This window comes from Felis catus, chromosome X (genome assembly GCF_018350175.1).
Source record: "Felis catus isolate Fca126 chromosome X, F.catus_Fca126_mat1.0, whole genome shotgun sequence".
NCBI lineage: Eukaryota > Metazoa > Chordata > Mammalia > Carnivora > Felidae > Felis > Felis catus.
In genome coordinates, this window is record NC_058386.1 from 21,445,267 (window position 1) to 21,463,770 (window position 18,504).

Below are 18,504 nucleotides of genomic sequence, written 5' to 3' on the forward strand. Positions count from 1 at the left end.
TAGTGATCTCTGGGATCACTTCTGAAACAAAACACCTGAACCCAAATCCTTGTCTTAGCGTCTGCTTTTTGGGGGGTGGTGGTGTATCTCAAATTCCAGATTGTAGCCTAATGTGAATTTTTCTTCCTGATTGATAGAGGAATCCTGTTAGATACAAAGGAAGTAGTCATTGTCTTGTGTTCGCGGTTTATTGTTTTTTTTTTTTCAACGTTTATTTATTTTTGGGACAGAGAGAGACAGAGCATGAATGGGTGAGGGGCAGAGAGAGAGGGAGACACAGAATCGGAAACAGGCTCCAGGCTCGGAGCCATCAGCCCAGAGCCCGACGCGGGGCTCGAACTCCCGGACCGAGAGATGGTGACCTGACTGAAGTTGGACGCCTAACCGACTGCACCACCCAGGCGCCCCAGCGGTTTATTGTTTTAAAGAAAGATAATCTGATGGGTTTTGAGGAGGGCACTTGTTGGGATGAGCCCTGGGCATTGCATGTAAGCGATGAACCACAGGAATCTACCCCAAGACCAAGAGTGCACACTTCACACATTGTATGTTAGCCAATTTGACAATAAATTGTATTAAAAAAATAAATAAAAATGGAAAAAAGATAATCTCTTAGTGAATTTAAAAAAGCCACATTTCAATATAAAATATTACAGAAATACCAGAAAAGCAATCATGCATTTTTCAATGTTTATTGTCTAGTATTTTTTGAGTTATGTTTCCAGTATCTGTTACATAATTAGGAAATGGTTCTAGAGTCAATTAAAGAAGGGATAGAACATGGTATGTACCCTTCAGGAGCTCATGGGATAGTCACAGAGACAGACCCGCAAGCATGCAACAGCAGTGTGAGACTGGCAGCACAGAAACTGATGGGGTGTGCAGGAACACAGGGGACATGGAGTTAACTGAATTTTCCCATTGGAGATGCTGGGTAAACTGAGTCTGAGAGGAGTTAGTTTGGCAGACAAGTGGATGGGGAAACAAGTTTCACGTAGGAAGAAAGAATGATGAAAAGGTATAAAATTCTAAGGCCATGTTGTAATAGGGGAGGAAAAGTTTTCCTTCTGTGTTCTTGGACAGTTCTAATTAAATTGATACACAAAGAGATTAAGAGGAGAAAAACTGAATTTCATACATACAGGACCACACAGAAAGGAGACTTAGAGTGACTAAAGTGGGTGGCTTTTATACCTTGGAGACAGACAATATATCAGTAAGAGACAAGATGTAAATTTGGATTTGCGATAGCACATAAGTAAAGCAAGTTTGTCGATACACCTTTTTTGGTCCTAAATTCCACATATCTGGTTATAAGGATGCCTTGTTAACACCCCCCAACCCTTACTGGGGGGGATACCTCTCACGTGGGAGATTTTTTATTTTCAGGGGGACAAAGAATTAGACGGGCCTTCTTGCATTGGCCTTTTTTTTTTTTTTTAAGTTTATTTGTTCTTGAAAGAGACAGAATGTGAGTGGGGCAGGGGCAGAGAGACAGGGAGACACAGAATCCGAAGCAGGTTCCGGGCTCTGAGCTGTCAACACGGAGCATGATGTGTGGGGTTTGAACCCACAAACTGCGAGATCATGACCTGAGCACCCCCCCCAGGCGCCCCTTGTATTGGCTATTTCTTAAATAACTTTAATTCAAAATAAGCAAATGCCAAAGTGGTATATTTTGGGGTTGCATGTTTTGTTTTCTTTCACATATTTTCAAAATAGCAGAATTTTAGGTAAGGCTGAAGTGTAGAGTGTTCATGATGCAGTACAAAGAAGAGAACCCAGGCACCCAGTACTCTTGCTTTGGGTCCTGTGCTGAGTGTGCACTATTAGGTTCCTTTGATGGCTATACCCTCTTTAGTTATTTTTTAAATACTTGTTTTGAGAGAGCGCCAGCAAACATGCAGTGGAGAGGCAGGGGCAGACAGAGGAGAGAGTCCCAAGTAGACCCCACAAACCACGAAAACATGACCTCAGCCAAAATCAAGAGTCGGCTGCTTAACCAACTGAGCCCCCCAGGTGCCCCAGCTAATAGTCACTTTAAAGGGTGAGAAGTCCATGGAGCTAATGGATATGCCTACCCAGAGCTTGAGATTCCCCTTCTAAACCATGCTTCAGGTGCCCAAGACATTGGAATTGTCTTCCCATGTATCTCTGCTGGCTTTGAGGGCCCACGCAATTTTCTTACAAAGTCTGTCTTCCTGAGGGAGGAGTATGACGTTAGGTGTTAGGATACTTGGGACTGAGGGGTGGCCAAGATAACTGTTTGGGGGATGTTGATGGAGTATAGCCATATGAGTGGCGGGGTGCTTAAGTTTGTTAGGGAGGCTCCTCATGGTGTGGGAAAGAGCAGGGTACGGGAAAGGGGGAAGCGAAGGTTGTAGTGGAAGGCTTCCCTCTGTATTTTTGTCCTGGTGTTTGAAAATGTTGGCACTGGACTTTGAAGAGAGTGTTAACTTGCAGCTGTGATTCAGGAGAAAAGCTGGCTTCCTGAAGGGAGCTAAGGGGACTGCTGGGTTTTTTAGAGAGTGGTCAATGTTCACAAAAGCTTCTGGAAATAGGAAAGCGAGACCTAAATGGCTGAAAAAATAAGTATTACGTATTTTTTTTTACCAAGATGGAAAAAATTTTTCAGTGAAAGCAAGGGTAGTTGAGGGATTTCTAGCAGGATTGTTGAGTGACACTCAGAGAGCACCTGCGGTTGGAGACCATGACTCTTATGGAAACTTGCTGTGCCACTGTCATCTTTTTCTCTCCCTAGCAGGCTCAGCAGGCTGGACATCGGGGAGGAGGTGGCTATTAGTACTCCTGAGAGGGTGATTGATGTCAGATTTAATATCAATGAGATAACTAGTTAAAAGTGCTGTCAAGAAAGTTATTGAAATTATTCTTGATGGGATTTAAGTTTTATAGGGAAATAAGTGGAACTGGAAGGGTGGGTATAACCTGAGAGGAACACTGAAGGAAGCACCATAGATAGTCTGGCTAAAAGAAGCAATGGAAGAAGAGGTGTTGTTTCAGCCAGTGGGACCTTGGGAGTTTGGTATCGAATGGGAGTGGAATTTGCCACCCGAAAATACGGCTCTTTGGCACAAGGATTATTTTGAGCTGATTCTTTTTAAGAAACTGCAGACACAGGAGAAGCTCTGCAAAGTAAGAATTATTTTGTAAGCGACATTTACATGTATAAGGGAAATCTTGATTTTGTAAGGATGTCTCCTTCCCTGTACCGGGAAGAGGATGACTCTGGATTTCTAAGGTTCTTAGCATTGGAAAAGGCAAGGACTTGAATCAGCATATCAACTATACTCTTGTTTCCTGTGCTTTTCCTGGTACCTTCCCATAACTCTTTTCCCCACCCCTAACATTTTTTGTCTTCAGCTCGAGATTGTAAGGTGATGGCTCCGGCCCTTTTGGTGTTGTTCAGTTTCCCTGGGTGTGCCTTATGTACACAAGAGGTATACATGTTATTAATCTTGTATTTTTTCTCTTATTCCAGGGGGAGGGTAGAGGGAAAATTCTTCTTCCCTCACAGTATATTTCCAGTGGGAGATTTGCTGGAGAAATGAAGGTCCAGGATGTGGTCTTGTCGGAGATGGTAGCTGAAGTAGAATGTGGTTGAAAAAGTATCAGAAGTTAGTGGCTATTGTCAGGAAGAATTCCTGTACTCTTCCAGCATCTTTCTAGCTGGATTAAGAATCATATTGACATGAGAGAGAGGAATAGGGGAAGATCAAATTTAAGAGCATGGGTACTGGCAATCTGCACAGACACGGAAATTGCAAAGACAGGAAAAATGAGATAGATGTGTCATCCGGACCTGAGGAAAGGGGAATAAGAGTCTGGGACTTCAAAGGGAAGGAATACAATTCACAGGAAGATGTACAAGCAAATGTTTGGTAAGCAGATGTTTGGTAAACAAATGTTCGTCCTGCCATATAGATGGCTTACTCAGATAAAATTGATCTCTGCTCATAAGCTTTGTTCTGAAAAGACCTTCCACTTTAGTTGCTTCTGTGTAGTTAAGGAACCGGCAGAAGTTTCTCTTAAAGCCAAAGGGTCTTGATTGCCTTCAGCTTAAAATAATTTGCATGCCATGGGCACCTTGGTGGCTCAGTCAGTTGAGCAGCAGACTCTTGATTTTGGCCAGAGTCACGATCTCATGGTTTGTGAGTTTGAGTCCCACATCAGGCTTTGTACTGACAGCGTGGAACCTGCTTGGGTTGGGATATTCTCTTTGTCTCTGTCTCTTCCTGCCCCTCCCCCACTTGAACTTGTCCTCTCTCAAATCAACTTAAAAAAGTAATTCGAATGCCAAAATGGCTCACCTTACGGCAGCCTGCCATTGGCCCCTATATTCTAAATTGCATCACACATTCTGAAGGATGTTCAAGTTGCCCAGCAGGAGAGTGGGCATTAGGTTTGAAGGGAGGACTGTAAATTCTCATGGACTGTGAGGGAGCTGCTTGAGATTCAAACGTGACTGCAGGGAAGAGCTGCAGAGGGAAATCGAGCCAGGTGGTACCATGTTGAAATTGAAATACTGGGACAGGATGATGAGAAGAGCCATGTTGAACAGCAATAAGAAGCCAGAAGAATCAACCAGATGTGTAGTGGTAACCATAACATGGCTCCCACCCTCAAGTTGCTTTCAGGAAGGTGGGGAGGCAGACTTAGAACAAAATTTAATGAGTTAAAGGATAATAGATTTTATGTAATATATGTATATTATATGAAATATAAAATCAGATGGTATAATGACATAAAGGAAAAGTATTTCTTCAATACAATGTTTTTAAGAGCTTCCTGAAAGCAATCCGTTCTAGGAACAGGGTCTAATGGTCACTTGAGAGGTCTTCACAATATATGGCGATGTCTTGGAACCATTTTTTAGTGGACTAATTAGAAAAAGGTAACAAAAAGAGGAAACTAATTCTGTGAGAGTAGGAGAACTTTGTCATTTCGGAAAACCTAATGTCTGGTAAATCTCTAAAAATTGGCTCTTGCACGAAGCCCTGATGGGTAGTGTTTGCTGATTTCCATAGTATGAATACTCCCATTATGGCTGATATCAGGCTACAATATAACGTTGCTGAGTGTAGAGTGGGGAGCTGTACACACCTGGTTGTATCTAGCCGGCCTGTATGAACCAGTTCCAGCATACCATGGAGTGAAAGTTTTAGAAATAAAAGCATTAGAAGATTTTCAGTTGAAGGAGGAGTTGGTTATGTGTAGGGAAATGGCGAGGGTAAAACTAAAGAGCTTTAAATGATAGGATCTCAAGCCTTACAGGCTTGGTTGGATCAGCTGTCCTTGAAGTATCAGGCATTTACAGCCCGGAAGCCCAGTCTTGTCGCAGGATGGTTAACATAGTGTTGGTGAAATCTCATTTTGGGGTCTCTCAGGAAGGTTTTGCCTGTGGCTAATTACATTTATTTATTTATTTATTTATTTATTTATTCATTCATTCAATATATGAAATTTATTGTCAAATTGGTTTCCATACAACACCCAGTGCTCATCCCAAAAGGTGCCCTACTCAATACCCATCACCCACCCTCCCCTCCCTCCCACCCCCATCGACCCTCAGTTCTCAGTTTTTTTTTTTGTTAATTTTTTTAACGTTTATTTATTTTTGAGACAGAGAGAGACAGAGCATGAACAGGGGAGGGGCAGAGAGAGAGGGAGACACAGAATCGGAAGCAGGCTCCAGGCTCTGAGCCATCAGCCCAGAGCCCGACGCGCGGCTCTAACTCACGGACCGCGAGATCGTGACCTGGACTGAAGTTGGACGTCTAACTGACTGAGCCACCCAGGCGCCCCTGTTCTCAGTTTTTAAGAGTCTCTTATGATTTGGCTCTCTCCCCCTCTAACCTCTTTTTTTTTTTCTTTCCCCTCGCCCATGGGTTTCTGTTAAGATTCTCAGGATCCACATAAGAGGGAAAACATATGGTATCTGTCTTTCTCTGTGTGGCTTATTTCACTTAGCATCACACTCTCCAGTTCCATCCACGTTGCTACAAAGGGCCATATTTCATTCTTTCTCATTGTGTGGCTAATTACTTTTAGAGAGCATCAAACAGAAATATGGAAGCTTCCAAGGAAATGAGAACTGAGTCCATTGACCATCAGCAGGCAGCCTAGTATCATAGAGAAATACTCCAGGTCGTGGGGGCTGGTCAGAGCTGAAATCGAACCCAGGGCACAGCCTTGCTCTGGTGGAGCAGTGTCTGTCTACCAGGGCACTTTAGTTTGCTAATTTACCAAAACCCAACATGTTTGGAAGCTACGACCCTAAGTATACTCTGTTCCCTAGGAACATTTGCATTTTTCATAAAAATTTTTATGAGAGTGTGCACAAGTCGGGGAGTGGGGAGAGACAGAACGGGACAGAGGATCCAAAGCAGGGTCCGAGCTGCCCGATGTGGGCCTCGAACTCATGAACCACAAGGTCACCAAAGCTGAAGTTGGATTTTAACTGACTGAGCCACCCAGGTACCCCGGGAATATTTGCATTTTGAAGGAGACATCTGGAGGCAGTGATGACAAGATGTGATTTAATATGGAAGTTCAGATGTTGAGGCAGCATGGTGACTAAGGCGTTTTTAATTAGGGTGTCTTACCATAGCCTTTTAAATGACAAATAATACTGATGGAGATGGTGGACTCTGCAGAATGTCTTCCTTTGGCCTGGTGAAGCTAACCAATTACAAACTCCAATTGAGTCCTCTATTTTATTTATTCACAAAGTGAGTAATTACTAATTTTTCTAAAAAAAAAAAAAAGGCCAAATGTACTCACAAAGTCTTTCCTTCTTGTAAGGTGGAAGTCTAACAATCTGGGCAGTCCAGTTGGTATGTTGAAGGTCCGTGCATTGCAATGTGGAAACCCAGAGATGACAGAATTCTTTTTGTTGACATTTTAGAATTGGGTGGTTCTCTCTTGTGACTCTGCTGACATGTCTTCGATTGATCTTTTCTGAGAGAGTTTAATCAATGTTGCCTTGTTGTATGCTTAACCCTTAAGATGTGTCAAATTAAATTTGTTGTTGTTTTGGCTGGATTATTGAATGCTGCTTTCTATTTGCTTGGAGATGTTTTGTTTGTGTAGCAATAAAGTGGAACTCCGTGATCAACCCTGTGGCCTCTGTGCTCTGCAGCTTTAAAATTGTGTAATGATAATTACGGACTGTGAAAGTGTAGTTCAGTCCCGAATAAAAGATTTGTATAATTGGCTAAATACAGTTTTAGGTTAAGTTGCAAGTAAGCCCTCTGTCCCCACACCAAATAAACAGAGATGCTTGGTTATCCTAAACAGTTGGTGACCAGTGGTCTACTCAGGAAAGACTGGAGTGTGTCTAGTCAGACAAATTAAAAGATAAAGACCATCATTAAGGAGGAATAGTTAAGCTGTCACTTGACTTTATGTTGGTACTTGGAGACACCAAATGACCTGGTAATCTAATAAGGTTAACAGGTTGGGTTCTAAGAATCAAGGAAAACATTTCTGCTCATGCACATAGAAAAATACTAGAATTAAATATTATCTAACAGCGGACATTAGACAACAGTGCCAGTGTCACCTAGAGGCTTCAAAGTGAATTTGGCAGGATTTACAATATTGTTTGAAACAGTTTGCATTTACAACAAAAATTTCCATTGTTAGGGAGATGTCCAAATTAGGTGGCCACTAATTTACGTAGTGCTTGCAAGGATGGTGGTGGTTTTATAAAAGTAGTGTGAATAGCGTGATGTAAAATTATTAAAAAAACAAAAGTAGTTGCAGATATAAATTACTGTGATACTTGTAATCAATACTGCCAAAAAAAAAATGCTGCTAAATTTCCCAGTGGTGGGTTTTGAAGAGTGAGACGTTAGTGGATTACAAGGGGGGGTTGGCAGGCACAAGAAAATGTGTGGCCCTGAAGCTTGGTTATTTGTGTCTCTTTGGGTGAAGAATGAGTCTGTGGTATCAGGGATAGTTAGACTTTTTGATCAATTCCAGAGCTTGGGGGAAAGTACAGATGGAGGAGGAAGGAACAAGCCTGCCAAGGAGCAGATTTACCGGATCTACCCTCGAGATGAATGGAGTGGCTTCTATGGCAGCCATATTACTCTAAATCCAGCTGACTGCTTGAAGGACCAAATATTGTTGGTAAAAGGGACTGGCATTTGTAGAAATTGGTGCTATAAATGCTTCACGTAGAAATGAGACTTGTTCATCTATTCATAGGCTCTCCTCACCTGCTCCTTTCTCTGGGCTTTGCAGAATTTTGACTAGAATACATACTCTATTTTCTTAAAAGTCTGATTTTTCTTTTTAATTTTTTTAACGTTTATTTATTTTTGAGAGAGAGAGAGACAGCATGAATGGGGGAGGGTCAGAGAGACGGAGACACAGAATCCGAAACAGGCTCCAGGCTCTGAGCTGTCCGCACAGAGCCCGACGCGGGGCTCAAACTCACGGACCGTGAGATCATGACCTGAGCCGAAGTTGGCCGCTTAACCGACTGAGCCACCCAGGCGCCCCAGAAGTCTGATTTTTCTCATGAGCCTCTTAAGTGTTTGTTACTTGAGGGCACTAGTCTTATTGATGAGACACAGTCTAAACTCAGGGAACACCTTCCTTCATGTGCACCCCTAACCCAATCCCCATCCTAACAAAAACATGGTCAACTCCAAGAAGCTCTGAGGAAAACAATTGTTTAGTCTTTGTCAAAGGAATTGGAAAACCAACCTATGCTTACCTAGATTCCATAAGTCACTCTAATTTATTACCATTGCTTGTGAATTAAAAAAAACAAGCAAGACACTTTTTACAATACAAAGATTGTTCTGAGACCTTAATTCTAGGACTCCACTATTATTTAGATAAGGTGATATGACCCCATGAAACATTGGCTGTGGATAGAATAAGGATTTTTATGCGTATAATAAAAGCTGTATTGTGTAGATTGATGAATGTCTTTCATTTATAAAAAAGGTGATTTCCTGTTGGATGGGGAAGAGGGTCCTGCAGTGAGCAGTAAACAATTGAGCAGAATAAAAGTCTGGCAGTTTATGATAGTTCATCTGACTGCTGATCACTTTTTAACCTGTTGACAGGGAGTGTATCTTCAGCTCAAACCTTTTCCTCCTTAACTGAAAACAGATAAATAACTCCTAAGAAAATATGGCAAAGGAGGCATTTTTATTTCTATTTTAGTTTTCTAGATATATTCAGTGTAGTCTCCACCTCCCCCCCCCCGCCATCCTAACCACATCTGTCCTAACGGCATTACATTTTAAAGTATAATGTCCCCTTTCAATCACTGTGACTGCTAACTTTATCATCTGTGAAAGCTTCCCGAGAGGTTTGTCTCTTCAGAAGCAGAGATTTTTCTTAACTGGTCTACGAAGATTTTTTTGATCAGGGGATTTATCTAAAAACAAAGGTTTTTCCTCCCCCCACCCCTTACACAATTCCTAATCTAATCAGTGTCGATTTTGCTTCACATTTCTTCCTTACTATTCTTAGAGGTCAGCGAGTGAAAGTATTAAGGCCCCAGGAGGACGTGATGGCCTCCAAGTCCAGTGTAAGCCACTTTGCTATTTATGTTATAAAATGATGTGATTAAAAGCCAGTTTTAGAGAAAAATGCATGATTGTGTTGCACTTCTGCCATTACCTTGCAGAAAAAGAGCACAGCTGGAATGAGCTTTGATGCCTGAAGGCCCTGATTTTTTTTTGATAGATTAGAAGGAATCCATCCAGCAGGTTTTATTGATAAGTTTATCTTTCTCCATGTATAAGTAGCACAATGGACAGCTGGTTTTGTCAAGTAGAGCAGCACAGAAAAAAGGACTCAAAGGGCATGTTAAAAAACGAGTGGGGTAATCATAAGTCAAAGGCAAGTATATTGATGTTACCATGGTACCCCTTTGGAAATACTTAATGCCTGCAGTGTTCAATAGTGGACAATAGATGAGTAAGATTTAAGAGCTATCATTTCCATCCCTCCAGGCTTGGGAGCATTCTCTACAGGTAGAAGAGAGCCATAAAATGAGACTTAAAAATATTCCACATGCATTATGTATGTGACTTACGTATTTTAATGTGTGACCTTGAGGTTGCTTAGTCCTTAGACCTACCCCATCCTCATTGTTTTCCAAGAATGTTGTTCACCTTCCTAATTCGCTTTGCTTTCATGTCCTTTGCCAGTAAGTTGGAGACTCCCTTGAGCACAGGAGCCAGGTTCTTTCCTGTCCTTCTCTACCACTTGATGCAATGCTTTGCACCTGTTCGGTAGTCAAGACAGATTTGGAAGAGAGCATATACAGTAAGGATGCATTTACAATGTTAGGAAATGATACAGAGAATAAATTCTTAGGTTTAGTCATACCTGCACTTGGTGAATGGGTTGTCACGTTTGTTTGTTAAATGTGGATCTTTGTCACCTGCACAGTCCTCGCCTTTTGCTCTTCCTGTTTTCTCTCCTTGAGATTCCATTTCTCCCATAACTTGGATCAATCATCTCTGTATCGATGACTTTGTAACCTGGAGGTGAAAGCTTGTCCTCTGGTCTAGTTTCTACTTGGATTTCTTGGTACCACCTCAAACTCCATCCTGTCTAGAGCATTCGCCACAATGAGCTTTCTCCTCTTGAATTTCATGTTGGCCACCGATTTACCTCTTTATCATTTTTAGAAATGCTTTGGTTTTGTTCCTCATTACTAAGCCTTCTGACTTCAATTCCTTCTCTTTGGTGCATTTGTTATCTCTTGGCTTCATCTCATTCCCCTTCTTGTTGTCAGCCACCTTGTCCAGACATGACCTCAAGCCATGCTTATTTTGCGGCCTCCTAATTAGCCTTTTTGACTCTGTTCACTTTCTTCTCTAGGTCAGGAGTTGACATACCTTTTCTGCACAAGGCCACGTAGCCTACAGACAGATGAGAATGTTGGACATAAGTTGTACTCCTCTCCTTGTGGCCCGAGAGAGAGAACCAGGGATGGGATCACTTCATCCTGACTGTCACTGCACTAGGCAGGGAGGTTTTGGCAAAGGCAAGTAAAAGGTAAAATTTCAACCACTTGGAATGTACCTTTTCCTTGATTAGGTGTTGGTTGTTGTAGATTTTTGACTCACAGAAAGTTATATTAGTCAGTCTTTAGTTATAAAAATGTTTCTACGGAAGAATGAGGGCCTGGAGCTTCCTATTCTGCCATCTCACTGATGTCACTCTGAGAGTATACATTTTTTTTAAAAACATATATTTGTTTTTGATAGCGAGAGAAAGAGCACTCACGATTTGGGAAGGGGCAGAGAGAGGGAGACAGAAGATCTCAAGCAGGCTTTGTGCTGTTAGTGCAGAGCCTGATGGGGGGCTTAGATTCACTAACTGCAAGATCATGACCTGAGGTGAAACCAAGAGTCAGACACTTAACTGAATCAGCTGCCCAGGTGCCCCTAGAGTATAAGTTTTGAAACAGGGGAAAACAAATATGAATAGAAAAACAGAATTTGATTTGGAAAGTTGACATTTAGGCTCAATTAGGTCTCCATGAACTTGTTTTCTGACGTGTACTAGTAACAGTTGTAAACATTTTTGCCTTGAACAGAGACTAGAACCAGAGATCCATTTGAGTATATCTGACAGTTAGGTGGAGTGGGTCTGAAGGAGACCATTTGCAAGAGGGAATGAGATGATCTTTGGGAGATAATGGATTCAGGGCTCCAGATGATATAAGCCATAAGGGATTTGGATGTGCTATGTGTCTAGTGGTAAGTGTTGTGACCATGGTGATGGAGGAGGAGGAGGCCAGGTACCTTCATGTAGCTTTGTCATATGTGGGAGCCTCATTTGTCATATGTGGGAGCCTCATTTTCCATTGCATGGTATGGGAATAATCCTAGAGTCAATGTACATAGTTGGTGACACGTGGCCTCATGTAGAGTTCCCCAATTGTATGGACTTTAGTGTGAGGTCTGTGCTTTGTTCCACTTGGTCTTTAGCCAGTCTTGGGCAGTAGGAATGCTTAACAATAAGAGCACCAATGCTATCTTAATTGCCTGGTGACAAAGCATGCATGTGTAGTTGGCATTCCATTTAATTTGCAAAGTAGAGATTACTGGGAACTCTGATTACATGTCTATAGAGTTTATTGATCTGGCTTCATTTTTGCCAGGAAATTCAAGTGAGGGCTCACTTGAACTGGTTAAAGCCCATCACTTGTCAGTAAGCAAAATGTAGGTTATTTATATCCTGAAAGATGGCTCTGAAACAATGGAAGATAGTGGAAAACTGCTTTGTAGAAAATGAATGTTTTGAACTTGACAAACGTATAGTTTGCAAAATCTCCCATTTTCTCTAATATAGGCAGATACGTTAAATTTAGTTTTTTTTTTTTTTTTACAGGTGATAGGATCTTGATAATATGCCAAGGAATATTCTATAGATGAAATTATAAAGAGGAAAGAAAAAGATTTCTTCGTTTCACAATGTATGCTTTTTTGAATACAGATGAGATCAGGAAAATACACTTGGCACTGTAGAAAATGCAATCTGTTCCCTTAAAAACAAACTTTTTTTGTCCATTGAAGAAATATATTTACAACTTTAAAAATTATATTCCTAATTCACCCTCTTAGCACCCTTCATCACCGTACTTAGTTTTTCTTATCTTTTCTTTTTCTTTTATTTTTTAATTTTATTTTTTAAAAGTTAACTACAAGTTAGTTAACACATAGTGTAATAATAATATCAGGAATAGAATTTAGTGATTCATTACTTAAATATAACACCCAGTGCTCATACCAACAATGTCCTCTTTAATGCCCATCAGCCATTTAGCCCGTCCCCTCACCCAACACCCTGCCAGCAAACCTCAGTTTCCTTGTGTTAAAGAGTATCTCATAGTTTGTCTCCCCTCTGTTTTTATATTTTTGCTTCCCTTCCCTTATGTTCATCCGTTGTGAATCCTAGATTCCACAAAAGAGTGAAATCCTATTATAGTTGTCTGTCTGTGATTAACAGTCATTGAAACATTTTTTAAAATTCTCAAGTTAGCTAACATACAGTGTAGTCTTGGCTTCAGGAGTAGATTTCCGTGATTAATTATAACACCCAGGGCTCATCCCAACAAGTGCCCCCCTCCATGCCCATCACCCACTTTCCCCTCTCCCCTCCCCCCGTCAACCCTCAGTTCTCAATTTTTAAGAGTCTGTTATGATTTGCCTCCCTCCCTCTCTGTTTGAAACTATTTGTGTTCCACCTTTCATTCCCCTATGGTCTTCTGTTAAGTTTCTCAAATTCCACATACGAGTGAAAACATATATCTGTCTTTCTCTGCCTGACTTACTTAACTTAGCATAAGAGCCACTAGTTCCACCAAATTGTTGCACATGGCAAGATTTCTTTCTTTTTTATTGCTGAGTAGTATTTCATTGTATGTATATACCACTTCTTTATCCATTTATCTGTCGATAATGGGCTCTTACTTTGGGCTCTTTCCATACTTTGGTTATTGTCAATAGTGCTGCTGTAAACACTGGGGTGCCTGTACCCCTTTATATCAGCATTTCTCTACCCTTTGGATAAGTGGCTAGTAGTGCAATTGCTGGGCTATAGGATAGTTGTATTTTTAACTTTTTGAGGAACCTTCACACTATTTTCCAGAGTGGCTGCGCCAGTTTACGTTCCCACCATCAGTGCAAAAGGGTTTCTCTTGGTTTGCAGCCTCACCAATATCTGTTGTTGTCTGAATTGTTAATTTTAGCCATTCTGATTGGTGTGAGGGTGGTATCTCATTGTTGTGATTTTGATTTCTATTTCCCTGATGATGAGTGATGTTGAGCGTCTTTTCATGTGTCGGTTGGCCATCTGGATGTCTTCCTTGGAGAAGTGTCTATTCATGTCTTTTGCCCATTTCTTCACTGGATTATTGGTTTTTTGGGTGTTGAGTTTGATAAGTTCTTTATAGATTTTGGATACTAACCTTTAACTGATAGGTCATTTGCAAATACCTTCTCCCATCCTGTCAGTTGCCTTTAGGTTTTGCTGATTGTTACCTTTGCTGTGCAGGACCTTTTTATCTTGATGAGGTCCGGATACTTCATGTTTACTTTTGTTTCCCTTGCCTCTGGAGACCTGTCTAGTAAGAACTGGCTGATAAATGTATGTGATTTCTTTGCAGAGCCCTCAGTATGGACTAGTTTCTATGAATGATTTTGTGACATGAAATTGATATATTATAGAGTATGCATTTTTCATCAAGATTTGGCTTTGATATGGAACAATTATGCATGTTTGATGTATCTTCAACTTTTTCTGTATTCCCACTACAGAGTATGCAGTATGATCCCCCTCCCTCCGCCTTTAGTATCAGTATTACATAAATTAGCTGAATAGGAGACAAAGTGGTGTTCAAAGTTTAGGTCCTAACCTTTTCAGTTGTTTGGGCCTCTGTCATATTTCCTAAATGCCATATTTGCGTTTTCTTGCCAGTAATTGCAGGAAAGAGGGTCAAGGAGAGGAAGCAAGAAGTATGGGAATGTCTGGGTCCTATTGTGTAGCTACAGTCAGTGCCATCAATATTTGAGATCCTCACCCCCACTTTTAATAAACAGCAAGTTCATTCACAGTAACACAGCAAAGTTAAGCGGCAAGGTTAACTGGAATCCAGCATCCTCCTGTATCCCCATTCTGCAGCCATTATGTGTTAAGCACAAAAGTGTTCGATGAGACTGGTTATCTGTTAGCCTCAAGAGGGGAGCTAGAAGGAAGTGATAGAAAAGAAAATGATGGATTTAGATTTTCTAATTGATTGTATTTTCCATTCAGGTTTGAGACTTGGATCCCCTGGTGCTTCTTTTCCTCTTTTTAGTCCTAGGAAGTTGGAGGCACAAACATGTAGCAACCTCCTACCTGGGAGAGGAAAGAGGAGGGTAGCATGAAGGGGTGAAACCTGATGGCCTCCCCAATTGTCCCTTCATCCGTTGCAGATGGGATTTAACTTCTGGACTTAACCAGCGTGAATCCTTTCTTCAGGTGGTTGGTGTGCTTCTCATCCAGTGTTTGAGGGCACGCCTCACACAGGGAAAGAGTAAAACTCGAGGTCTTTGGCTGTCAGCTTGCCTTTACTTCGCATCCCTTGTTGTGTCTGTTAGGAAGAGGGATCACACACAGACACGTGAACATCCCATCCAGCCTCTCTCTATGGCTTAGGAAACAGCTGCCCTAGGCTGAGGGGTTGTGTGCCTGCGCTGCTAGCCTTGGGAGGCCAGATTCAGGGAAGTGATCTGTTACTACAGACTTGGGGAATTCCAGGGCTTTGGTATCCCACGTCAGGGCAGGGAATGGCTTCCAAGTGAGGATGTACCCTTGGACCTTCAGCTTCCTCTTCGTACCCAGAGGGTGGTGCCTCGAGGAAGACCAGAGCTGGTCCCTCCGAATTGAGTACCCAGGGTGGGGGTTGGGGTTGCCTGCTCTTAGGGCAGTACTGATGACCATATTCTGCTTGGAAGCACCTCAGCTGGGATTAACTAATAGGCAAACACAAAGGCTGTGGCGGAAAATAATTGAACTTGTTTCTCTTGATTTTATATGAGCCGTATTCCAAAGATAAAATAGAAATTGCCTACCTAACCGAGCAACTCCATTCCTTCCCAGTAATGAGATTTGCTGATATTCCAAAAGTTGACACTGCAAAGATGGGCCTGTATTTTCTCACATTTGGAGAAACTCCAGATTAATATCCTTGACCATGTTTCATACATGGGAATTATGAATCAATCACCTAGAAGAAAGGTAGGCTTAGGTAGGTGGGAGTAGGTATTGATACTGTCCTCTAAGTAACTCTTCAAAGGGGTGACATGTTGCAGCCCTGTAATTTTTTTCCCTCTTATGAAGATAAAAGCTGAATCAAGCAGAGGAATGTAAATGTCTGTCAGAAGATCTTTTTCTTTAGCCTTTACTGGGAGAGACCCAAAGTCGAAGGCGTTTTAGAGACTTCTCCCTGAATGACTATAATTAATGTTGGGTGTGCTATAGCCCACTAGGGATACAGAGAATGACCCTGAAGCTGGCTTGCTGGCTTTTTTTGAGAAGCTCCTTAAAATGTGAAAACATTACATCAGTGATACAATGCCTTTTAGTCCCCTTACACTGCTAATGAAACAATAGCCATCCTCCTTCCCTCATTTTTGTCGTTTAGCTATTCATTTTAACCTGATGAAATAAAATTTTTTTTGGCCTGCTGCACAGCCTTTTTTTCTCCTACTGTGTTTTAAAAATGACTCCTTTAGGTTAGTGTGTGAAATCATAAATTGGAAGGAACTTGGGATCCTGTGTCTTTTAACTCCCTAACTAAATTCAAGTTTCATAAGTAGTGGTGCTAAGAGCCAGGTACTTAGCTTTTTTCCTTGCATACTACCATACCAGTGATGGACCCTACTGGCCCTCAAGGTCGTTTGACTCAGGAGGAAATGGGAATGTTTTTTTCTTGTGGATTTTGGCTGAGAATTCAGAGCTATCAGATGATGGATACCCACATACTCTAAAGAGAGGGGAGCATATCTATGTAGGACTTGATTGAGTTGGTGGTCACTCCAGTCTTAATACTATCTATTACCATTGCCACCTCCAGGAGGCCAGAGAATGCAGGATAGAGTTAGGGAGAGTCTCTAGTTCACCACTGACCACTGCGTACTTGGAAAGGAACTTACCAGAAGCTGTGGCGAGAGTCACTGGACAAGATTTGAGGGAGCAATTCTCAGTGCTCACAAAGGGCCAGCAATAGCTACTATTCCCAGAACCCCGAGTGAAAAAGTCCTCATTCACGGGCCAGTGGGTAAAGTACTCAGAAGTGGAGAAAAACTAGCTCTAGATTAGATGTTCTGATCTCAAGGAATAAAGCTTAATAGCAAGTCTGACACAGAAAACAAAGCAATAGAAAACAGAGTTGGGGCACCTGGGTGGGTGGCTCAGTTAATTGAGCGTCTGACTCTTGACTTCGGCTCAGGTCGTGATTTCACGGTTCCTGAGTTGGAGCCCATGTCAGGCTCTGCAGCGATAGTGTGGAGCCTGCCTGGGACTCTGTCTCCTTCTCACTCTGGCCCTCCCCCACTTGGATGTGTGAGTGTGCTCTATTGCATGCTCTCAAAAAAAAAAAAAAAAAACAACTTGAAAAAGAAGAGCAAATGCAACAAAAAATAAGTAGAAGAAACAAGGGTAAGAGTGGACATCAATATTTTCAACAGAAAACAAAAGGTAAAAAAAAAAAAAAAAAGAAGCCAAAATGTAATTTTTTTTGAAGATCAATAAAATTGAAAAACCTCTAGTTACACTCATCAGGTAAAGTGAAAACAGTCAACATCAGTATCAATAATAGGTAAAACCACTACAGATTCCCCAGATAACAAAAGGATAAGGGAATTTTATGAAAAACTTTGTCAGTTTATTTAATGACTTAGATTTTACAGATATTCAAAGGCTTTATTGTCCTGTGATGCAATCACTGAATCTTAAAGATTCTGACCTCTGAGTATTTCCAAAACTTTATGTCTCTGCATCTTCGCTCTTTTCTGGCTTTGGCTACTATCTTACCTCATTGTATGAAACTTTTAGCTGAGCTCACTGTCTCTTCACCCTGCCTCTTTTTTTCCTCTGTATAATAGCCAGGATGATCCTTAAAATCTGGAGACCTGATTATATCACACCTCCTGTTCCTGTTTAAATGGTTTTCCATTGCTCTCAGAAGTCAGAATCCTTAATCTGATTAAACTCTTCTCAGCCTTTTTCCCCATCATCCCTGTCCCTTCACATTGTGTGCTCCAGCAACGAGATGTGCTTTTCTTCTGAGCCTCTGGGCCACATGCTTTTCTCCTTGGCCTTGATCTCTTTTCTTCCCTGTATTAATGTGGCTTACTTTGATTCTTAAGTCTCTGCTTTTAAAGATATTTTTTTCCCCAGAAAGTTGGTTCTGACCTCTCACATTGGAAATAAATGCTGCTTACATACTGTCAGAGCTCTTTGCCAGTCTTCATTCCAATACTTAAAACAATGCGTCATCACTGCCTCTTCTCTGTGACCCTCATTGAGCAGAGAGCTCCTCAGCATCTTGACTCCTCCATATGACCAAAGCACATGGTCCTCTATAAATAATTGTTAGTGATTAAAAAAACAGTACTCTTAAAACTTCCAGTAGCCCTCTGCTTTTTAACACAGATGACTTTAAGCAGGACACAAACAAGAAGGTCTTGATTTCAAATTGGGATTGTCTGCTGATACATGTTCCATATTAGAAACCTGATTTTTCTTCCTCTTACATTTCCCTAATTTTATGTGTATTAACAGTATCAATCTATTATCCTAAAGTGAATACTGATATAGTAATTCACCTGTAGACTTTTGTGACTATTCATAAACCATAAGATGGAAGTAGAGTGCTTTCAATTGGATTATAGTGTTTTATTTGGTCTCAGAGTATATAATTGAGCTTATATTATACTTTGTGAATCTGCTTTT

At 41.3% G+C, this 18,504-nt stretch overlaps 1 protein-coding gene across 2 annotated transcripts in view; it reads left to right on the forward strand.

The window, feature by feature from the left end:
- LOC101095955 (melanoma-associated antigen B18-like) overlaps positions 1 to 18,504 on the forward strand; it is a 606,992-nt gene that overhangs the window by 17,822 nt on the left and 570,666 nt on the right. Inside the window, exon 2 of one of the 2 annotated variants that reach the window (XM_045050420.1) lies at positions 10,879 to 11,055. The exons of the other annotated variant lie outside the window; for it this stretch is intronic. The gene's annotated coding sequence lies outside the window, so the exon portion shown is untranslated. The remainder of the gene's footprint in view (positions 1 to 10,878; positions 11,056 to 18,504) is intronic. 2 annotated transcript variants of the gene reach the window in all.